At 36.4% G+C, this 25505-nt stretch overlaps 1 pseudogene; it reads right to left on the bottom strand.

Annotated features, from left to right (window-relative positions):
* Positions 1-8244: 8244 nt before the first annotated feature.
* On the bottom strand, positions 8245-8992 carry LOC119523261 (annotated as a pseudogene).
* Between the last annotated feature and the right edge of the window lie 16513 nt (positions 8993-25505).

Here is a 25505-nt window from a genome sequence, read left to right as displayed (position 1 = left end):
AAGTCTTTGTTCAGTGTACTTACGATACTGTGCTACCATCAGGTTGTACTGTGCTAGCAATTTCTGGATCTTTACCATCAATCCTGTTGAACATTCTTTACTCCTTCAGCATCAAATGCCAATTTCTACCCTCTTTCTGCCTTCTGATAACCTATGTTTTTAATTTGTACTTTCAGAGTTTGCACATATTAATTAGCTCACATCAGTGAGACCATAGAGTATTTTCATTTTGTTTCTGGCTAATTTTGTTCAACATAATTTACTCAAGTTTCATCCATGTTGTTATATCTATCATGACTTTATTTTGTATTACAGCTGCATAATATTCATACCATAGTTTGTTTATCCACTTATCTGTTGATGGACATTTGGTCTCTTTCTGTCTCTTGGCCATAATGAATAATGCTGCTACAACTATCAGTGTGTAAATGTCCTATCCTATACCTGCCTTCAGCTCTTCCAAATATGTGCCTAGTAGTGGCACTGCTGAATCATATGGCATTTCTAAACTTAGCTTTCTGAGAAACTGCCATACTGCCTTCCAGAGTGGTTGCACCATTTTACATTCCACCCAACATTCCTTCTCCACATTCTCTCCAGCACTTGTAGTTTTTTTTGTTTTTTTAACTGTGGCCATTCTAGTAATTGTGAGATGATATCTCATCCTGGTTTTGATTTGCATTTCCCTTATATCCAGTGAAGTTAATCTTCTTTTCATATGTCTTTGAGCCATTCATATTCCTCTTCAGAAAAGTACTGGTCAAGTCTTTTGACCATTTTTGACTGTGTTGTTTCTCTTTTTGTTTTTGAGTTTCAGGAACTGTTTATATATTCTGGATATGAAATGCTTATCATAGGTGTGGTTTCAAAATATGGTCTCCCATTGTGTAGGCTGCCTTTTAACTTTTCTCACAAAGTCCTGTGATGCACAAAAAGTGTTCAATTTTGAAGAGATCCGATTTACCTATTTCTTCTTTCACTGCTTGCACTTTGGGTGTAATGTCCAGGAAATTGCCTCTTATCACAAGAACTTTAAGACATTTCCCCATATTTTCTTCTAAAAGTTTTATATTATTAGCTCTAATGTTTAGGTTTTTGATCCACTTTGAGTTAACATTTGTATACAGTGTGAGATAGGGGTTCTCTTTCATTCTTTTGGATATGGATATCCAGTTCTCCAAACATCACTTATTGGAGAGGCTGCTCTGTCCAAATTGATTTGACTTGACTGCCTTATCAAAGATCAATTTTCTATACATGAGAGTGTGTATTTCTGAACACTCAATTTGATTCCATTGGTCAGTGCATGTATCTTGATGCCTGTACCATGCTCTTTTGACCACTGTAGTTTTGTAATATGCTGTAAAGTCAGATAGTGTGAGACCTCATCTTCATTCCTCTTTTTCTAGATATTTTTAGCTATTTGGGGCACCCTGCCCTTACAAATACATTTTGTTATTGGTTTTTCTATTTCATCAAAGTAACTTGGGGTTTTAAATGGTGTTGCACTGAATCTATAAATCGTTTTAGGTAGAATTGACATCTTCACTGAATTTTGTCTTCCAATCCATGAACACCATATGTCCTCCCATTTATTTAGGTCTTCTTTGATCCCTTTTAACATTTTTTGTAGTTTTCTGTGTATATTTTTTTGTGGTCTTGGTTAAATTTATTCCTAAATATTTGATTCTTTACATTGCTATTGTAAATGGAATTTTTTAATTGATTTTCTTCTCAGATTTCTCATTACTAGTATATAAAACACTACTTATTTTTCTGTGTTGTTCTTTTACCCTGCCACTTTGCTGTACAAATTTATTAGATCTAGTAGCTTTGCTGTAGATTTTTCAGGATTTTCTACATATAGTATCAAGTCATCTGCAAGCAGTGAAAGTTTTACAACTTCTCTTCCAATCTGGTTTTATTTCTTTTTCTTGCCAAAATGCTTTAGCTGGAACTTCCAGCACATTGTTGAATATTGGGCATGCTTGTTTCTATCCTCATGTTAGAGGGAAAGCTGTCAGTCTTTCCCCATTGAGTATGATGTTAGCTGTGTGTTTTTCATATATTTCCTATATCATGCTGAGAAAATTCCCTTATATGCCTATCTTTGAAGTGTTTTCATTAGGAAAGGATATTTAATTTTGTCATGATGTTTTGCATCAATTGACATGATAATGTTTTCCCCCTTTGATTTATTGATGTGATGTATTACGTTAATTGATTTTCTTGTGTTGAACCAGCTTTGCATACCTGGAATAAATCCCACTTGGCCATGTTATATAATTCTTTTAATGTGCTGCTGGACTTCATTTGTGAGTATTTTGTTGAGGATTTTAGCATATATACACATTAAAAAGATTGGCCTGCAGTTTTTTTGTAGTATCTTTGTCTGGCTTTGGTATTAGGGTGATGGTGGCTTCATGGAATGAGTTAGGTAACTTTCCCTCCTCTTGTTTTGAAGATTTTGAGTAGGACTGGTACTAATTCTTTCTTGAATACTTAGGAGAATTAACATGTGAAGACATCTTGTCCTTGTTTTTTTCATTTTGGGAGTTTTTGGATGACTGATTCAAACTCTTTAATTGTGATTGGTTTGTTCATGTCATCTATTTCTTCTCAAGTCAATGTTGTTTTTTCATGCTTTCCTAGGAAGTTGACCATTTCACATATGTTGACTACTTTACTAACAAAAAGTTACTCATAGTATCCACTCATTATCTCCTTTATTTCTGTGGGGTCAGTACTTATGTCCCCTCTCCCATTTCTGATTTTATTTATTTGCATCCTGTCTTTTTTTGTCAGCCTAGCTAAGGGTCCATCAATTTTACTGATTTTCTCAAAGAACCAACTTCTGGTTTTCTTGATTCTCTCTATTGTTTTTATGTTCTCAGTTCTATTTATTTCTGCTGTGATCTCTGTTATTTCTTTCCTTCTGTTTGCTTTGGGGGTTAGCTTTCTATTCTTTCTCTATTTCCTTCAGGTGAACAGTTAATTCCTCAATTTTTGCTCTTTCTTCTTTTTAAAATAGGCATTTAGGACAGTAAATTTCCTTCTCAGCACTGCCTTTGCTGCATCCCATAAGTTTTGATTTGTTGTTTTCATTCTCATTTGCAAGGAGATATTTACTGATTTCTCTTGCAATTTCTTCCCTGACCCACTGGTTGTTTAAAAATGTGTTGTTTAACTCCCTATATTTGTGAATTTTCTGGCCTTCTATATTTTATTGAAATCCAACTTCAATCCATTATGATCTCAGAAAGCATTTTCTAAAATTTCAATCTTTCTAAATTTATTGAAACTGGCTTTGTGACTCAACATGTGGTCTATGCTAGAGAATGATCCATGAGCAGATGAAAAAAATGTGTATCCTTCTCTTGTGGGGTAAAATGTTCTGTAAATGTCTGTCAAGTCTTGTTCATCTATCATAGTATTCAAAATCTCTGTTTCCTTATTGATCCTCTGTCTAGATATTCTATCCATTGATGAGAGTGGTTTATTGAAATCTCCAACTATTATTTAGAGGTGTCTACTTCTCCCTTCATCGTTGTCAGTGTGTGACTCATGTATATTGTGGCACACTTTCTCAGTGCATATTTATGATTTCATGTCTTCTTGATGAATTGTCCCTTTTATTAGTACACAATGTCCTTCCTTTTCTCTTGTTTTGAATTTAAAGTCTAATTTGATATTAGTGTACCTATCCCAACTTTTTTCTGATTGTGGTTTGTGCAAGATATCTTTTCCCAACCTTTCCCTTTTAATGTTTTTTGTCCTTGGGTCCCAAGTGAGTCTTTTAGACAACATATATACGGGTCCTGTTTTAATCCTTTCTGCCAGTCTGTCTTTTTATTTGGGAGTTTAACCCATTTACATATAATGTTATTACTCTAAAGTCAGTATTTTGATCTAATATTTTATCTTTTTGATTTTATGTCATATCTTATTTTTTCTCTCTCTCTTTTTACCTATTCTGATAGTTTTCATTTCTACACTCTTCTCCAAACCTCTCTCTCCTGTCTTTTCCTTTCTTCCTGTAGTGCTCACCTTAGTATTTCTTGTAGAGAAGGTCTCTTTTCCACAAACTCTCTGTGTTCATCTGAAAATATTTGAAGGTTCACTCATTTTTGAAGGATGGTTTTGCCAGATACAGAATTCTTGCTTATCAATTTTTTGCTTTCTGTATCTTAAATATATCATACCACTGTCTTCTCACTTCCATGGTTTCTGCTGAGAAACCCACACATAGTCTTTTTGAGCTTCCTTTGTATGTGTTAGATTGATTTTCTCTTAGTGATTTCAGAATTCTCTCTTTGTCTTTGACTTTTGACAGTCTTATTAGTGTCTTGGAGAAGTTCTATTCAGATTTATTCTGTTTAGGTCACGCTACTCTTCCTGGATCTGTAAATTTATGTTTCTCATAAGAGATGGGAAATTTTCAGTGATTATTTCCTCCATTATTTTTTATGTCACTTTTCCCTTATCATCTCTTTGTTTGACATCCAGGACATGTATAATCGTGTACTTCTTATTGTTATTCCATTCTCACACACCCTGCTCATATTTTTCCAGTCTTTTCCCTATCTGTTTTTTTGTGTGTCCTGTATTTTAGTTCACTAGTCCTTTCTTCTGCTGTTTCAAATCTGCTGTTGTAAGTCTCCATTGTGTTTTTCATCTTTTCTAATGTGCATTTTACTCTCATAATTTCTGCCACATGTTTTTTCAAACTTTTGAGGTCTTCCTTATGTTCACCCAATTTCTTCTTTATATCATTCATTTTTCCCATATCTTCCCTGAACTCTTTGATTTGATTTTTGAATTGATTTAGCATGTTTTTTTTTAATTTTTAGTTACTTGTTTTAACTCCTGTATCTCATTTTTTTGGATAGTGAAAATACACTTTATTTTTAATACAATAGCTGCCAGAAATATACTGGTGTATGAGTTCCAACAGAGGGAAAAGAAAGTACAAGCATTCTATAATAAGCTTGCTTTTGCCTTTGCAAGGAATTCTAAAGAAAATACTCCAAATTGTTATGACTTGGAGAACTGAACATTTTTTCCATGATAAAAATATAATTATGGTGGCCCCAATCTTGATAAGTTGTAAAGGGTAGAATATAAAAGGCCTGTATAGTGTATGAATAATCAATGTCTCCATCTCTTTGAATCAAATAATTATTGCAACCAGTGTAAGAAATTTGTATCAATAAACTTAATGAAACATGCATCAAAATGTGCATTAAAAAATACATTCATGTTTCCTCTCTTTTTAACTCTGAAGATATTTTCTAAATGAATTTAGAAATGAAAGTTCTCTACATGTATCTCTGGAGAGATTTAAACCTAACACAGAGAGAATAATAATGTCTAAATTTGAGTGGGTCAGCTTGGTGTAAGAATAAATGTCAGAAATCTCTTAATCACATACAGATTGCTCAAAGGTTTAAAGATAAATTGTGAAGGCCAAAGTTACCAAGAAATAAAATCTCTTTCAAAGTATATCACAAAGTTATCAATACCAGTAAAAGAAAACAGAACTGCATAGAAAATCTACACCTACATTTTTTCAAAAAAGATAACTGTAACAAAGTGCTTTCCATCTATTGAGTACAAAAATTTCTCAAAATTCCTTAGAAAGTTGTGAGACCTCACATTTGTACTCTCGTCTCCTCACTGAAGTGGAGTAAAGGGGAGAATGATTGGGCAATTGTAGGAACAATATCAGATTATTTCCTTTGCACCACCATACACTACATGAAATCACCATGAAAACTTTTATATCCCAAATCTCCCAGGATTTTAAGCTAAAGTATTCCCACAAGCATATGATGGGGTAAAAGCATGTTGTAGAATCATCCTTCTTCTTTAATTCTATGCATTTGCAAATCTCAATTTCATTTTGCTAACTTCCCAGATAAAGGGATAAAATTTGCCTTTCTACCATGAAAAGAAAGTCTGTCTTGGTTGATATCACTAGACCAGCCAAATGTGACAATGAGCACAAAGGTCTTCCTTGTTCATCCACTTGGGCAGCCAAAGGTAATCACTGGATAAAGACTTTAAAAGACAATGAGAATAAATATCTGATGTGAAAATACTTCAGAATTGAATTCACAATGTGCTTTTCATCAGTATATTTTGAGGAATGTAGCTCTTTCCTCTATTAGTCCTCTACTTGGCACAACTTAGTCAATCATTTAGTGGAAAGAACATGCACCCCTTCTCTCAAATCTTTTTTATACTTTAAGTTATCCAGCAATGTTCAACATCACCTGAATACTAAGTTGCCACTTTTTAAAAAGTAGGTGAAAAGTATTCACTCCCACCACTTTGCTGGTATAGATGTGACACTTTTGCCCACATAAGCAACTGAAATGTAATTCCTCAATAGATAATCTGCATGAAGTACCTGATAGTGCTTTTCCAGGAATCAGATAAATCATTTTCCAATATCTAATTACAAGAAGATGTGTGCCAAAACTTGCAATCAGCATTAAGGAGTTTTAAGAAAGGAAAAACAAAGGAATCTTCCTGAGACACATGAAGACAATATGGAGCTTTTCCTGTCATCTTTCTCTACCAACCTAATTACTGACATGTAAAATATGGAGTATGCTTATAAAAGTCTGGCTACTTCCATAAAGCCAACACTTAATAAATATTTGCATATAAATGGGAGGGAAACATTACCATTTTAGGGCAATATGTTTAAATTTTTCAGAAACAAGCTATGAGAAATAGCACTTCTTAAACAAGTTAGGTATAAAAATTACCAAAAATGTATTTTAGTCACAACCACAGTGTTGGGAATAGTATTTAGAAAGCTCATTAAAAAATACACATGAATAAATAAATAGCAAACTTCTGTTTTATTTTCACTAAGTTCCTCCTTCCCTGTTAGAGACAAATAATTCCTGATATAGGACTTCAATTTAAAAAACAAAGAACAAAATTCATGCAGGGTACTATTTCTCAACATGGCTATAGAAAAAAGTTAACTCATGGAAGTACACTGATTGAGATTAGGCAAAAGTGAGGTAAATACACATGCATCACAACACTATAATTCAGTCCAAAAAGAGTGAATGATCCTTTACCCAAAGTCTAACAATAAATTTGGGGGGTGGGGATTGATAATCTGTAAATTTTATCTTGCTTTTAATCTAGGATGAATAATCCATTCCTTACAAAAATTATCTACATTAAATGTGTTTTAGAAACAAAATTTTACTTAATATTTTGACAACCCCCCACCCCACATACCTTAAGTTAATTTCTGTGTAAGTGTTAGTTTTTACATTACTTATCATTGTACTGCCACAGCTAAATCAACTAAATATTAGTCTATGTAATGTTGCTCAAAATATCTACAAAGTGTAGACCTATGTTTACCCATAAAAGGAACTCTTAAAAATAAAAACAAACTGGAAGAAAGCAACAATGTTCCAAATGAATGGCTCTGGGCAAATTACATACAACAAGTAACAGATTTAGATAGATTATCAGGTGTTCATTGGTTTCTCTCATAAGGATAAAATACTTGAGGAAGATCTTGAGACCACATCCCCTCTCTCTAAACTTTCAGCTTCTACATAGCATCAGATGTTACCACTGGTATAAATTATAAATGCTTTTAGATAAAAATAAAAATTCATCTACAAAGCAAACTAGAAAAATCTATAGTGACTATTCATAAAAAGGCTCTCTTTGTCAGTGGTAATATCCTTTAGCATATATCCAGGATAGACTAAATTGAAACAGAATTTTTCTGATTCAGTAGCAATCCTTTCATATATTTTTACTATTATAAAATTCCAAAAATACACAAATATTCCTGTACCACATGTTATACACTAGTTTGTGGCAGACTGATGAAGTCACTTTAACAGTTAAGCAGCACAGCTCAAGAGTTCTGCTGTCTACACACAGTGTATGGAGAGGGCTCCAGAGAGGTGGCAAACCACCTCTACATTGACAATTCATGATGGAATGTCTCCATATTAGAGGAGAGGCATATGTGGGTAGGGGAGATAGGCAGGGTAAGAGAATTTTACAATAATACTGCTTGGGAGTGTATATTTTAAGATAGTGACTATACCTTGTCTATCCTTTATCCTAATCTTGAATAACTGCAGGTTCATGCAAAATAAAATTTCTACTTTATAGGAAGAGGAGCAGTCTGTTAGGAAAAGCATATTCTGTTAGGGGAAGATGTGATGACATCCCTCTCATAAGTGCAATTTACTTGGTGAGTTTTTTGGCTATGTCACTATATGCTATTTCAACCTCCTTATCACTGGGACAGGTATTGGTGAACTCATTCCTACTATAAGAATTAGTTAAGTATCTCCAGATGCCAGTCATTCCTTTTGGGATATCAAAAATTGTGATACTTTTTGGTCACCACCTAGACAATGTGCAGATTGGGCAGCAGGTTGCAATCAGCTAATGTCATTTCATTGCCATCCAGAAATTTACATGTGGAAAATTTAATATCCTCCATACTATTCTCATGAATTTCATCAGGGAGGGGAGAATTCAGATATTCATCCAGTTTCTACAGTGTTTTCAAGAGATCCCTCTCCAGTGCTTCATTAGACTCTGATATATGCAGAGAATTTGGCAAAGATGCCCATTCCAGCAGTATTTGATTCTGGGTATTTTGGTGAAAGCTTTAAGTGCTTGGGAGGGCATAAGACTTCTTCAAGAAATTCCTCAATCTTATTTACATCAATTTTGACTTCATAGTTGAAAGTTATAAATGGTGGGTGGGCCCGGGAGCCAAATTCCGCAGATCTGAAGGCTTCCTTTTCAGGTCAATGATAGTGACACTAAATGCAATGCCTTTGAGCTAAAGAATCATGAAGAGTCTCTGGGAAAAGGGGCAATTTCCTATGCTTCCACCATCACTGCCAGCCTTGACAAAGAGCTTGAAGATGGGCTCTTTGTCCTCCTCCTTCAGCCCATTCAGTGGCATTGACAACACCATGGCCAGCTCAGTGGGCTCCTCGGATGGTGGCTGCTGCTGCTCCAAGGCTGCTCTGGCTGCCGGCTTCCAGCACACTGTGCTTCCCTTGAGAGTCCTGGCATAGAGTTCACAGTGGCCTCGGCACCACAAGCACCACTCCATGCCCCATGCATGACTCTCCTGTATCTCATTTGAAGTGTAAGTCTGTTCCTTTGGGCCATGTATTTGTTTTTCCTAATGTGACTCATAATTCTTTGTTGGTGTCTACTCATCTTTTTTTCTTCAATAGTTTTTTCTAGAAGTCATTTTCTCTCTTTTATCTAGGATTTTCTTGTCAGTTGACTTTGTTCTCTATCTGTTCTTTGGCATTCAGTTCAACTTATTCTAGACCTCTGGTCCAGCTTCTGACTGCAGAAGTTTTCAGCTCTTGCTATTCTGGTTCTTGCCCTGCTTATATATAACCATTTTGTTTTTGAGGAGGTTCTACCCTGACTTGATTGACCATAATCAGATTTTCCAAGATCAGACAGGACCATGTTTGAGGAAGAGGGTATAATCGGTAACAAGTTTCCCTGGGAATGAGACTCAGTAAGTTTCTTAATTCCTATGAAGCTTCTAGACTCTGTCCTTTACTTCTGCCCAGCAGCTGGCACTTAGCCCACAGCTTCACAGAGGCAGAAAGATGTGTGGTGCCTTTAATTCTCACCAGACTCTTTCCATGCCAGGTATGTGTTTGAGACAAAGGTGGAGGATAAAGAAGGCAAGCTTAAGTTGTTTCTGTTTTTTTTTCCCCTGCCCCTGGTTTATGAATTCTCTGAAGGAGGCCACCACTTGACCTGGGTGCCACCCACCCCCCTTTTCTTAGGGAGGTTATGCCATTTAGGGAACTATCACCTTCAGTTGATGCCATACTTTTTCTCTCAGACCTATCTTAAATCCACCCTTGCCTGGGTCAACACTGACAGTTGAAAAGGCCTGAGGATTTCCTTAATGAGCTACTTAGAATATTTTAAAAAAAGAAAGAAAGGAAATTCCCCTTTTCAGACCCAGCTCTCAGCCCCCAAGTTTTGCCAGTCAAGAGTCAGAGTTGGTACCCAGCTCTATGCGCTCCTTTTCTTGGGGCACAGCCCTTTCCAAGTATTCTGATCTCAGCTGACTTCAGAAGCCTCTGTATTTATTTTATTTCACTTTCTTTCATTTCATTTTCCATCAGCCATGCCTCCTTTCTGCTAGGAGAGACCTCAAGGTTCCTTTCCTGCTTGCTCCAGGTTTATCTATGCTCATAGCTTGTATTCAGTAATCCAAATTTGTTCACTAAAATAACAATTGGGGCTTGGTTGAGCTAACTTCCCTTGCTCCTAATAGACATTGCTTCTTTTTCCCACAGGGAAGTGTTCTAACACAGCCTGCTGTGCCAGTGGAGGAGGGTCACCAGGCTCCACAGATTGGGGGATTTACTTAGAATTCTGTGTTGCAATCTTAGCCTTTCCACCCATTTCAGACTGGTGTACCATATATGTCTGGTCACAGATGTCCCCCAAACAGTTGTTCCAGACAGTTCCTGGATATTTACTAGCTGCTTCAGAGGACTAACTAAATTCCACACCTCCCTGCATTGTCATCTTGCCCTATTCAACCTGTGTCTATTATTTTGACCATACAATTCCCTCTTCATTGTTGTAGCATTAGAGTAAGCCTTGAAATTGGGTAATGTGAGTACTCCAAATCTGTCCTCCTTCTTCAGAATTGTATTATATATTCTAGGTCTTTTGCTTTTACATATGAATTTTAAATTAATTTTTCAATATCTACAAGAAAGATTCATAGGATTTGATTGGTATTGCATTGCATCTATAGATTAAGTTGGTAAGAATTGGCATCTTAACAATGTTGATTCTTCAAATTCAGAATCATGGAATGCATCTCCATTTACATATATCTTTTTAATTTTTTTAAGTATTTTATAGTTTTCTGCATATAGGGACTATATATATTTCATTAACTTTATACCTAAGTACTCATTTTTTTTTCTGCTGTTTTAATGGCATTGTATTTTAAATTTCAAATCCCCATTGTTATTTGTATGCATATTGGAAAGCAGTTGACATTTTTATATTGATCTTGTAACTTGCAAACTTGATATACTTGCTTATTAGTTCCAGGAATTTTTGATATTTTTGTTGGGTTTTCTACAAAAACAATCATGTAATCTGTGAATAAGGAGAGTTTCTTTCTTCCTTTCCAATCCGTACATGTTTTATTTTTTTTTTCTTCAGATCTAGATAGGGATTTTAGGTTGATTTTGAATTGCAATGTTGATAGAGGACATCCTTTTTTGTTCCTAATTTTGGTGGAATGAATTTATTCTCTCACTATTATGTATGATGTTTGCTGTAGAGATTTTATAGATGTACATTATAAGATGCAGTAAATTCTCTCATAAAATAGTTTTTTTTTTCTTTTTCTTAAATTTAATTTAATTGAGATTGTTCACATACCATACAATTATCCAAAGATCCAAAGTGCAGTTACCTACAGCACCATCACACAGCTGTGCATCCATCAACACAATTATTTTTTCCCAATTTTTAGAATGTTTTCATTACTCCAGAAAAGAAATAAAGACAAAAAAGAAAACACAATTCCTCCCCTACCCCTAACCACACCCTGCTCCATTTTTGACTGATAGTATTGGTATAGCACATTTCTTACTCTTGATGAAAGAATGTTAAAATACTGTTAACTGTAGTACATATTTTGCAGTAGATATATTTTTCCCTATATACCCCTCTATTTTAGCTTCTAGTTATAATGTCATAAATTTCTTCATGAAAGAGATTTCTAATATTAGTACAGTTAATCATGGACATTGCCCACCAAAAGATTCACTGTTTTATACTTTTTCATCTTTTAACATCCAACTTTCCTTCTGGTGACATATGTGGCTCTAAGCTTCCCCTTTCCACCACATTCACACACCATTCAGCACTGTTAGTTATTCTCATGACAATGTGCTATTATCACCTCTGTCCACTTCCAAACACTTAGCTTCAACATTCTGCTCACAATAAGCAACCGCTCCAAATTCTTTAGCCTTGCTCTATATCCCGTTAACTTACATTTCATGTTTTGTGTTTACATATTATAATTAGTTCTTTTCAGTGAGATGATGTAATATTTGTCTTTGTGTGTCTGACTTATTACACTCAATGTAGTGCCCTCAAGGTTTCTTCATCAACCTCATTTTTTAAGGTGGCTTTATTCACCCACTATACCTTCTGTCCTATGTAAACAACCAGTAGTTCCCTGTATAGTTACATATTTATGTATTCACCACCATTACCACTATCTATATAAGGACATCTCCATTTCTTCCACAAAGAAGAAGGAAGAGTCAAAGAAGGCAGAGAGACAAAAGAAAAAGAGAAAGAAAGAAAAAAAGACAGCTAAAAAGCAATGAAAGGAAAGATAGAATTAAACTAAAGTAGACTAAAAGAGTCAGACAACATCACCAATGACAAGAGTTCCATAACCCTCCCTTATGTACCACTCTTATAGGCATTTAGCTTTGGTATATTGCCTTTGTTACACTAAAGGAAGAATGATACAATGTTTCTGTAAACTATAGTCTCCAGTTTGCATTGATTGTATTATTCCCCAACTTCACCCTATTTTTAACAACTTGCAAGGTTAAAATTCCTTTGCTCTCCCTCATGTGAATAATATATTTGTACATTTTATCACAATTGTTGAGCACTCTAGGTTTCAGTGAGTTATACAGTCCCGCTCTTTATCTTTCCTCTTTCCTTCTGGTGTCCCACATGCTCCTAACCTTCTTCTTTCAACCACATTCACAGACATTTTTGTTCAGTGTACTTACATTGCTGTGCTACCAACACCCAAAATTGTGTTCCAAACCTCTCACTCCTGTCTCTTCCTATCTGTCTGTAGTGCTCCTTTTAGAATATCCTGTAGCATGAGTATCTTGTTCACAAACTCTCTCATTGTCTGCTTGTCAGAGAGTATTTTAAACTCTCCCTCATATTTTAAGGACAGTTATGCTGGATATAGGATTCTTGGTTGGCAGTTTTTCTCTTTCAGTATCTTAAATATATCACACCACTTCCTTCTTTCCTCCATGGTTTCTACTGAGAAATCCATCCATGGTCTTATCAAGCTTCCTTCGTATGTGAAGGATCACTTTTCTTTTGCTGTTTTCAGGATTCTCTCTTTGTCTTTGACATTTGATAATCTGATTATTAAGTGTCTTTGGAGAAGTCTATTCAGATGCAGTCTGTTTGGGGTATGCTGCACTTCTTGGATCTGTAATTCTATGTCTTTCATAAGAGATTGGAAGTTTTCATTGATTAATTCCATCTCCAGGGCACACACTCAACCCCTTCAGAAGAGTGTGGTGGCAGCCAGGCTCTCCCCAGTTCCCTGGGAGTGTGCTGCACCCTGTTTGGGGCTTGGGGTGGCAGGATATTTCCTGAGCATTGAGGTGGAAGGCCCGCCCTCAACCTCCAGGGCAAACTCACCCTTTCCATGTGTGTGGGCTGCTCCGCTCTCCCAGCCTGAGACCTCTTGACTCCAGACCTCAACCTCCATGGCTCTGTCTTTGAAGAAATTTTTCCTTCAATTTGTTCCTTGTCTGTCTCCTCCAGTCCAGACTGGCAATGTCTCTGTCTATAAAGATCTTGCAGAAATTCTGTTGGCTTCGCATGAAGCACACAGGGGTAAAAGCCATCAGGCAATAGGACTTTCCACAAATCCTTTCTGCTTAACTCTTTTTCCAATCTTGGATTGTACGGAAATGGTGGCTGGGTTCCATGTTTGGTTACATCCTCACATTGGGCTGTAGCTTCTGGGATTCCACCCCCTGGAAGCCTGTAATTTTCCAAACCATCAGCTTCTGGTTTCTTTGAACCCAAGAGTTCAGTTCTAAGTTTCTCTCTCTCCACTCGCATTTTACTGTAAGCTGCAAGGAGAAGCCAGGGTAAATCAACCACATGTAGTCTGGAGATCTCCTCAGCTAAGTATTCCAGGTTGTCACTTTCAAATTCTTCCTTCCATCTGACACCAGGGCACAATTTTGCCAAATTCTCTGCCACTTTAAAACAAGGTTTGCCTTTCTCCCGGTTTGTAACAACACGTTCATCATTTCTGTTCAGGTACTCGTCAGAAGTATCTTTAGAGTCCATATTTCCAAAAACAGTCTCTTAAAAGCAGTTTAGGCCATTTCTATCAAACTCCTCACAATTCTTCCAGAATCTTCCCCTTATCCATTTAAAAAGCCATTCCAATATGTTTGGCATTTGCAAACTCAGCAGCAAAAGCACCCCACTCCTGATACCAAAATCTGTTCTAGTTTGCTAATGCTGCTGGATTGCAAAACACCAGAGATGGATTGGCTTTTATAAAAGGGGGTTTATTTGGTTTCACAGTTACAGTCTTAAGGCCATAAAGTGTCCAAGATAACACATCAGCAATTGGCTACTTTCACTGGAGGATGGCCAATGGTGTCCAGAAAACCTCTTTTAGCTGAGAAGGCACATGGCTGGCATCTGCTCCAAAGTTCTGGTTTCAAAATGGCTTTTACCCAGGACATTCCTCTCTAGGCTACAGTTCTTCAAAAATGTCACTCTTATTTGCACTTGGGGTATCTGTCTCCTCTTAGCTTCTCTGGAGCAAGAGTCTGCTTTCAACAGCCATCTTCAAAATGTCTCTCATCTGCAGCTCCTTTGCTTTCTTCAAAGTGTCCCTCTTGGCTGTAGCTGATCTTCAAAAGTTCACTCTCAGCTTCACTGAGTTCCTTCTGTTATGTCAGCTCATTTATATGGCTCCACTGATCAACTTAGACCCACCCCAAATGGGCAGAGCAACACTTCTATGGAGACTATCCAATCAGAGTCATCACCCACAGCTGGGTGGGGCACATTCCAAAGAAACACTCAAAGAATTACAATCTGATCAACACTGATAACATCTGCTCACACAAGATTACATCAAAGATAATGGTGTTTGGGGGACACAATATATTCAAACTGGCACAGGCACACAGTGCTAAGACAACTGCATGAAATTCAGCCAATTGTTCTGATTCTTGGATCTTGTCTGTGAACACAGACATTCCACTTAAGGGATGAAAAACAATGGCTCTACAGTGACCTCTATCAGGCTTGAAGTGGGCTACACAGGCTCAGGGCCTGTGAGATCTTCTATTTCCAAGACAGTCCAATACATGGGCAGTAATTACTGCTATAATGGCCTAAAGTATGGGGCCAAAGAGGAAAATTTCTTGCAACAAAAGACTATGAAGGCTGTTGTACATGTGGCTGCTGTTCACTGAGGTCACTCCCTGCTCTCCATCCTCGGGGCATGGGGATGGGCCTCTGCAGAGGAGATGCTGGTGGAGATGTCTGTGAAAGCCATAGGGCCCCAACAATATGGCTGCAAATGAGTGGGGATGGCTGGGGCCAGCGCAAGTGAGGTGAGGGCAGTGCTTCCCTGAACACCCTGAGGAGTGCCTCCCAAAGTGATGCAAAAACCCTCCTTTGGTATCCTTTTCCAATTTATACTAAGATAGAAATCTGAGATAATACCTGGGCCACAGTCCATCAGGACTTAAACCAATGATTGGGAAACTCTATTTGAAAGAAAAAGGTTGACTTCAAAGTAGGGCATTTTTGAGGAGGAACTATATCATGCATTGAAAATGCAAAGTATAGTAATGGATTACCCTTGCTTATTTTCATTGGAGAATTATAGCATAAAGTTACAGATGAAAAGCCACAAGGAAATCCAACAAAGGGGTTTAAACCAAGTGTTATACACTCACTAGAATGCACCCATCCAGGAACAAGGTGTTGAAAATGATGAATTTTGGGACCATGGTAATCTGATTACAACTTTTTTATACTACAGATAATGCATACTATAAAACATTTCCATAAATAAGTTTTACAAGATAACATTTTGAAAAGTAAATCAATTTTTGACAATCATCATCAGTTCATATGGAGATAAACTATGAATGTAACCAATGTGGGAAATCTTTCGTTTGGCATTTCCAGCTTTTAAAAATTACAGAATTCATACTGGAGAGAGACCCCAAGAATGTTGTGAATGTGGGAGAAATTTCAGTGATACCTCAACTAATTTAGCATCAGAAAATTCACTGAACAAACACTTTTTGCAATCAAGGTGGGAACTCTTTAAACTACATGCTTGATATTTTTAATTAAATTCAGTTTTATTGAAATATATACACATACCATACAATCATCCCTGGTGTACAGCTATTCACAGTATGAAAAATAAAAGTAAAAAGAACACCCAAATCATCCCCCATCCCACCCTATTTTTCATTCAGTTTTTGTCCCCATTTTTCTACTCATCCATCCATACACTAGATAAAGGGAGTGCACTCCACAAGGTTTTCACAATCATGCTGTCACTCATTGTAAGCTACATTGTTATACAATCATCTTCAAGAGTCCACACTACTGGGTTGGAGTTTGATAGTTTCAGGTATTTACTTCTAGCTATTCCAATACATTAAAACCTAAGATGTGTTACCTATATAGTGCATAAAAATGTCCACCAGAGTGACCTCTGATTTCAAACTCCATTTGAAATCACTCAGCCACTGAAACTTTATTTCATATCATTTTGCATCCCCCTTTTGGTCAAGAATATGTTATCAATCCAATGATGCCAGGTCCAGACTCATCCCAGGAATCATATCCTATGTTGCCAGGGAGATTTACACCCCTGGGAGTCAGGTCCCATGTAGGGGGGAGGGCAATGAGTTCCCCTGCTGAGGTGGCTTAGCTAGAGACAGAGGCCACATCTGAGCAACAAAGAGGTACTCAGCGGGAGACTCTTAGGCACAATTATATGCAAGTCTAGCCTCTCTCTTGCAGTAATGCACTTGATAAGGGCAAGTCCCATGATAGAGGGTTCAGCACACCAAACAGCCAGTCCTCAATACCTGTGACAACATCAGCATCAGTTCAAGTGAGGAAGTCCAACTCCTCCACATTTTCCCCCAGTTCTTCAGGGGGGCCCTGCAAATATATTTTTATTCTCTGCCCAAATTACTTTGGGATGTGTCACTGTTTCACTCTAACCTATACAATCCTACCATATCTCACTTCCTATTCAAAGTTCCATGTAATTGTGGTGTTTGAACAAACTGTAGAGTTATACTGCTTAGGAAATATAGATCCTGCACCAAATAGATGTCTCCTCCCTTGTTCTCACATGGAAGTTGAAGTTTTAAAACAGTTTTGACCTTTACCCTTTGGCTCAGTTTGCCCTGGTCTTAACCAGATCTGATTCATTAATACCACTAGTTGAAGTCTGGGCTCTCCTTCAGTTTTTTTTTTTTTTTTTTTTTTTTTAACAGTTGTTGTATGCTGTAATACTGACATTCATATCAGCTAAACTCTAGCTCTGAGTTTCAGGTGTCACAGAGATACCCATTGTTCTAGAGAACAATCAGGTTATACACCAAGGGATCAGAATCTCAAAGTTTGGAGAAAGCCATTACAATTTGGGAATAGAATTGACTGCTGTAAGAGCTTACAATGTAGGGACCATTACAATAATTGTTCCCCTCTTAGGCTGTGTTCTAAGATTCAATTCTGAGTTTACACATTGTAGTTAGTCCATATTGGTGAGGCATTATAGTGTTTGCCTTCATTTCTGACATACTTCACTCAAAATGCTGTGTACAAGATCTATTCACCTCATTGTGTGTCTCACAGCTTGAATCCTTCTTGTAGTTGCTCAATATTCCATTGTATGCATACACCAGAGTTCACCATTCTGTTCCTCAGTGTATGTACCCTTAGGCCACCTCCACCCATTGCAAATCATGAATACTGACTCCATAAACACCAATGTGCAAATGTCCATTCAAGTCTCTGCTCTCAGTTCTTCCAAGTACATACCCCTTAATGAGGTTGCAGGATCTTATGGCCCCACATACTTAGCTTTTTGTGGAACCAACATACTGACCTCCAAAAAGGCTACACCATTCTGCCTGCTCATCAACAGTAGATAGGTACATCCCTCTTTCCATGTTTCCTCCAACATTTTTACTCCTATTTATTTTTTTCCTACAATTTTATAGAGTTATATTCACATACCATACCTTTATCAGCACTTGAACATATTGATTACTACAAAAAAGAGGGTTTTTTTTGTTTTTTTTGTTAGAAAATAATAAAAAAAGATGATAAAAAGGAAAATAGCATGTCATATGATACAATATAATAGTAAGGGCAGAAAACAACACCACTACCAAGAATCTCATATCCCTCCCTTTTATCCCCCTCTCATACACACTTAGCTTTGGTATATTGCCAATGTTACATTTAATGGAAGCATATTACAATGTTGCTGTTGACCATGTACTCCAGTTTGCTTTGATTATGTTTTTTCCCAAATACTCCCCCTTTTTCAACACTCTGCATGGTTGATATTCATTTGCTCTCCCGCATGTAAAATCATTTTTATATATATACATTTAGTAACAGTCATTGCCCACTCCAGTTTTTGCCAAGTTATACAGCCCCAGTCTTTATCATCTATCTTTACCTCTGGTGTCATGCATTCTCCTATCCCACCTCATTCAGCTTTACTCACAGATATCTTTGTTCATTGTACTTAAAATATTGTGCTACCATCAAAAAATATTATGCTATCTATTTCTGAATCTATACAATCAATCCTGCTAAACATTCTGTAGTTTTTCAGCATCAAATGCCTGATCTCTACCCTCTTTCTATCTCCTGATAGTCTGTGTTCTCAGCTTTTAACTCTCAAAGTTGGTTCATTAATGTTTACTCATATTAGTGAGACCATACTGTATCTCTCCTTTTGTTTTTTGCTAACTTCACTCAACATAATATCCTCAAGGTTCATCCATCTTATTATAGGTTCCATGTCTTTGTTCTGTCTTACAACTGCATAATAGTCCATCATGTGTATATACCACAGTTTGTTTATCCACTCATACATTGGTGGACATTTCAGCTGTATCCATCTGTCAGCTATCATGAATAATGCTTCAATAAACATTGGTTTACAAATGTCCATTTGTGTCTTAACTTTCAGTTCCTCTGGGTACATACCTAGAAATGGAATAGCTGGGTCATATGGAAAACCTATACTTAGCTTCCTGAGGAACCTCCACACTGTCTTCCAGAGTGGTTGCAACATTCTACATTCCCACCAACAATGAATAAGTGTGCCTCTTTCTCCACATCCTCTCTACCACTTGCAATTTTCTGCTTTTTGTGTAATAGCCATTCTGGTACATGTGAGATGGTATCTCACTGTGGTTTTGATTTGCATTTCCCTAATAGCCAGTGATGTTGAGCATTTTTGCATATGATTTTGACCCATTTGTATTTCCTCTTCAGAAAAGTGTCTGTTCATGTCTTTTGCCCATTTTTTAATTTGATTGTCTTTCTGTTGTTGAGTTGTAGGATCCCTTTATATATTCAGGATATTAAACCCTTATCTGATATGTGGTTTCCCAATACCACCTACCATTGCGTAGGTTGCCTTTTTACTTCTCTGACAAAGTCCTCTGATGTACAAAAGTGTTTAATTTGGGGGAGATCCCATTTGTCTATTTGTTCTTTGGTTGCTCACACCTTGGGTGTGAGGTCTCAGAAACCACCTCCTATTACAAGATCTTTAAGATATTGCCCTACATTTTCTTGCAAGAGTCTTATGGTCTTGGTGCTAATGCTTAGGTTTTTGATCCATTTTGAGTTAATTTTTATATAAGGTGTGAGATAGGAGTCCTCTTTCATTCTTCTGGAAATGGATATCCAGTTCTCACATCACCATTTATTGAAGAAGATGCTCTGTCCCAGTTGCTTTGGATTGACTGCATTATCAAAGATCACTTGTACATAGATGCAAGGGTCTACTTCTGAACACTCAATTTGATTCCATTGGTCAGCATATCTATCCTTATGTCAGTACCATGTTGTTTTGAGCACTGTAGCTTTGTAATATGCTTCAAAGTCAGGTAGTGTGAGACCTCCCACTTCCTTCCTCTTTCTCAGGATATTTTTGGGTATTCAGGGCACCCTCCCCTTCCAAATAAATTTGGTTATTGGTTTTTGTATTTCTGTAAAGTAAGTTGTTGGGATTTTAATTTGTGTTGTATTGAATCTATAAATCAGTTTAGGTAAAATTGCTGTTTTAACTATATTTAGTCTTCCAATCCATGAGCATGATATGTTCTTCCATTTTTTTAATCCTGATCAATTTCTTTTAGCAATTTCTTATAGTTTTCTGTTTAAAGGACTTTTGTGTCCTAGGTTAAGTTTATTCCTAAATGCTATATTCTTTTGGTTGCTACTGTAAATGGAATTTTTTTCTTGATTTCCTCCTCTTGTTGCATATTCCTTGTGTATAGGAACACTACAGATTTTTGCATGTTGATCTTGTAGCCTGCCACTTTGCCATATTCATTGACTAACTGTAGTAGCTTTGCTGTAGATTTTTCTGGATTTTCTACAGATAGAATCATGTCATCTGCAAATAGTGAAAGTTTTACTTCTTCCTCTCTGATTTTGATGACTTTTATTTCTTTTTCTTGCTAATTGCTCTAGCTAGCACTTCCAGCACAATGTTGAATAACAATGGTGACTCTGGGCATCGCTGTCTTGTTCCAGATCTTAGAAGGAAAGCTTTCAGTCTCTCCACATTGAGTATGATGTTTGCTGTGGGTTTTTCATATATCACCTTTATCTTACTGAAAATGTTCCCTTTTAATCCTATCCTTTGAAGTGGTTTCATCAGTAAAGGATGTTGAATTTTGTCAAATGGATTTTCTGCATTGATCAAGATGATCCTATGGTTCTTCTGCTTTGATTTATTTTTTTTTATTAAATTCAGTTTTATTGAAATACATTCACACACCATACAGTCATCCATGATATACAATCCACTGTCCACAGTATGATAACATAGTTATGCGTTCATCACCACAATCTATCTCTGAACATTTTCCTTACATCAGAAAGAACCAGATCAAGAATAAAAAAAAAAGGTGAAAAAAGAACACCCAAATCATCCCCCCATCCCACCCCATTTGTCCTTTAGTTTTTATCCCCATTGCTTTGATTTATTGACGTGGTGTATTACATTAATTGATTTTCTTGTGCTGAACCAGCCTTGCATACCTGGAATAAATCCCACCCAGTCATGGTGTATAATTATTTTAATGTGCTGCTGGGTTTGATTTGCAAGGATGTTGTTGAGGATTTTTGCATCTATATTCATTAAAGCGATTGGTCTATAATTTTCTTTTTTGTAGTATCTTTGTCTGATTTTGGTATTAGGGTGATGTTGGCTACATAGAATGTGTTAGTCAGCTTTCCTTCTTCAATTTTTTTGAAGAATTTGAGCAGCATTGATACTAATTCTTTCTTGAATGCTTGCTAGAATTCACTTGTGAAGCCATCTGCTCCTGGCTTTTCCTTTTTGGGAGTTTTTTTTTTATGACTGACTCAATCTCTTTTCTTGTGATTGGTTTGTTGAGGTTGTATATTTCTTCTTGAGTCAATATTGGTTGTTTATGCTTTCCTAGGAAGTTGTCTACTTCATCTAAGTTGTCCAGTTTATTAGAATATAGTTGCTCATAGTATCTTCCCATTATCTCTTTAATTTCTATAGGGCCAATATTTATGTTTCCTTTCCCATTTCTGATTATATTTATTTGCATATGCTCTCCCTTTTTTTTTTGTTAGCCTAGATAGTGGTCCATCAATTTTACTGATTTTCTCAAGAACCAACTTCTGGTTTTGTTGATTCTATTGTTTTCCTCTTCTCAATTTCATTTATTTCTGCTCTAATCTTTGTTATTTCTTCCTTTCTGTTTGCTTTGGGGTGAGTTTGCTGTTCTTTCTCTAATTCCTCCAGGCAAACAGTTAATTCTTCAATTTTTGCTGTCTCTTCTCTTTTAATATAGGCATTTAAGGTGATAAATTTCCCTCTCAGCACCACCTGTGCTGCAACCCATAAGTTTTGATATGTTGCATTTTCATTTTCATTTTCCTCAAGGTTTTTACTAACTTCACTTGTAATTTCTTCCCTTACCCACTGGTTTTCAAAGGGCATCTCTTAGCCTCCATATATTTGTGAATTTTATGACCTTCTGCCTCTTATTTATTTCCAACTTCATTCCATTATGGTCTGAGAAACTTTTTGGTATAATATCAATATTTTAAATTTGTTGAGACTAGCTTTGTGACCCAAAATGTGGTCTATCCTAGAGAATATTCCATGAGCACTTGAGAAAAAAGTGTATCCCACTCTTGTGGGTGTAGTAGTCTATAAATGTCTGTCAAGTCTAGCTCATTTATCATACAATTCAACATCTGTTTCTTTATTGAGAAAAGTTTGCAGCTCCTTTTTGACAAGATGATTAAATCAGCAAATCTCTAACAATGTTAAGTGGATTATAATGCCAGCTGGCCCCAACCAAATCAATATGGAAGAGTGAGAGCTTCGGTGTTCCACCACCCCCCCCCTCAGGAAACTCTTAACAACCATCAAGAACTAGAAGAAATGCCCTTCTCAAAGCTCCAGAAAACAGTTAAAGGACTGCAGTAATAGGATGAGTGCTGAATCAAATAAAAGGCTACTTAAAAGTGGTAAGATTTTGTGGTGTCCTGGCTAGCCCTCCTCCATCCCCTCATAAGCTCAGTGTGGTATCAGCCATATTCCCAGTACAGATTCCTGGTCCTGGTTCTAGCAGTAGCAGAATAGCCCTCATACACATAATGGGAGCATGTATTGTTGTTCCCAGTCTGGTGGTTGCCTAAGGGATTCAGTGTACCAGAACTTTTCCTGCAAGTTGAAGGCAGCACACAGAGCATTCCTATAGAACCCTGTGGGAAAACAGTCAAATGGCTTCCTGGAGCAATGTATGGCTGGCTGTAGGACATATAGAGCAGTGCTTGGGACCATGAGGAATCTTTCCTATGGAAGAAGGAATATTCATATTCATGTAAATGGAGGAATTTCTAGGACCATAGTCCAGGCCCAAGACAACATACATGCACATAAAGGACCAGGGAGGATGCTACACTGGCTCAGAGCTACATTCTAAACTTATTGTAAAGAAAGTCTCTGAAGAAGAACATTTGCACAGGTCAGTTTGCAAAAACTAGGAAAGTATTTTTTTGGTTGACTCCTGGAATTCATGGAAAACACTGTCAGAACACTAGCTGGGTACAAGCTTAAGGAACAGATGCTGCAATATCTAAATTCCAATGATAACACATTAAAATATCAAAATATAGGGATTTCAACAAAAAGTAACAAACTATACAAAGAAACAGGAAATGATGGTCCAGGCAAAGGATAAAATTAAAGCATCAGAAACCATCAGTGAGGAGGATCAGACTGAGACATTTCAAAGACTTTAAAAAATTGGACCTAAATATGATCAAAGAACTAAAGGAAAATATGGATAAGGAAATAAATCAGAAAAACAATAGATAAACGTAATGGTAATATCAATATCAATAAAGGGATGGAAATCATGAAAAGGAATGAACTGAAGACCTCAGTAGCATTAATTAAAAATTCCCGAGATGAGTATAATAGCAGATTAGAGCTGGCAGAAGAAAGAATCAGTGAACTTGAAGATAAGATAATTTAAATAATCCAGTCTCAGGAACACAAAGAGGAAAGAATGAAGAGAAGTGAACAAAGCCTGAGAAACCTGTAAGATACAATTAAACATACTACCATACACATTGTGGGAGTCCAGAAGAAGAAAGTGAGAAAGGGGCAGTGAGAATATTTGAAGAACTAATGACTGAAAACTTCCTAAATTTAATTAGAGACATGAATATACACATTCAAGATGCTCAATGAACTCCAAACAGGGAAAACCCAAATAGACCCACACCAGACCCTGTTATAATTGAACTGTTGAATGCCAAAAGTAGAGAGTTCTAAAAGCCATGAAAGAGAAGCAAGTCACATACATGGAAGCCTGAAAAAGAATAAGTGCTGATTTCTCCTCAGAAACCATGGAGATAAGAAGGCTGTAGGAAAACATATGTAAACTGCTGACAGCAAAATTTGCCAACCAAGAATTCTTTATCTTGTAAAAGTGACTTTCAAGAATGAGGGAGAGATTAAGATATTCCCAGACAAGCAAAAGCTGAGGTACTTTATCCCTAGACTGGCACTATAAGAAATGTTGAAGGTTAAAAGGAAAGGACACTAGACAATTGACTGAATCAACTTGAAGAAATAAAGACCTTTAATAAAGACAGTGACAAGGATAAATATAAATACCAGTACTATTGTATTTTTGCATTTGTAACTCCACTTTTTACTACATACAAGATCTAAAAGATAAATATATAAAATGTAATGATAAATCAATGACTCTGGGCTCATAATATATAAATATGTAATTTGTGACAAAACCACATAAGGATGGTGTGGCACAGGGTATAGGAACAGTTTATCTACTGAAATTAATGTGGCATCAAACAAAATGCTATTGTTATAAATTTAGGATGTTAAACTTAAGCTTCAGGGTAACCACAAAGAAAATGTGAAAAAATAAGCAAAATCATAAAAAGAAAGTAGATTACAGGCTACCAGTTTTGGAGGGCAGAGGCAATGAGTTAATGTAAAATAGGTGCATGGTTTCTGTTTCAGGTGAAGGGAAATTTCCAGTAATAGATGGTGGTTAGGGTACTGCAACACTGAATGTGATTAATCTCACTGAATTGTATGTTTGTGTAGAGTTGGGGTGGGAAGATTTTTGTTATACATATTTTTTCTGTATATATACAATATAAATTTCTAAAAAAAGAAAGATACATTAAAAATTAAATGATAATTAAATGCATTACATGATACTGGATAGGCTCAAAGAATGGAAGAGAAAAGACAGACATTATTGGGACATAAAAAACAGGGATGCAAGCTTTATGTCAATGTTAAATTTATTGAACTTGATAACTGTACTGAAGGTGATTACCAAATGAAAATCCTTGTTCAAAAGAAATGTACATGAAAGTGCTTTAGGAATAAGATGTGTGCAACCTGCTCCCAAATGTTCAGAAAATAGTTGAATGGATGGAAAGAAAGGAAGAAAGGAAGAAAGGATGAAAAGAAAGAAAGAAAGAAAGAAAAAGAAAGAAGGAAAGATAGATGATGGATAGATAGGGCAAAGGTGGCAAAATGTTAAAATTGGTGGATCTGGGTATCTGAGTGGGTTGGGTGGAGTTCTCTGTATGGGGTTGTATTACTTTTGATAAAATAATACAAGTTTGAAATTATTTCAAACAAAGTTTAAATAAATTATAATGGGAATAAAAAAAGGCTATGGATACTATGGACAACTTATGGCCATCATGGGTGATCCAGAGATTCCAGGAATCATTGAAGGAGGTTTTGAACACTTTTAGAGTGAAGGAGTACTCATTGGCACTATGCAAGTGACTATTCGTATTGCAATTTGGACAAT

The sequence above is a fragment of the Choloepus didactylus genome, chromosome X (genome assembly GCF_015220235.1).
Source record: "Choloepus didactylus isolate mChoDid1 chromosome X, mChoDid1.pri, whole genome shotgun sequence".
Lineage (NCBI taxonomy): Eukaryota > Metazoa > Chordata > Mammalia > Pilosa > Megalonychidae > Choloepus > Choloepus didactylus.
The sequence above is the reverse complement of the archived record's forward strand: the minus strand, read 5'-3'. Positions and strand labels throughout refer to the sequence as shown.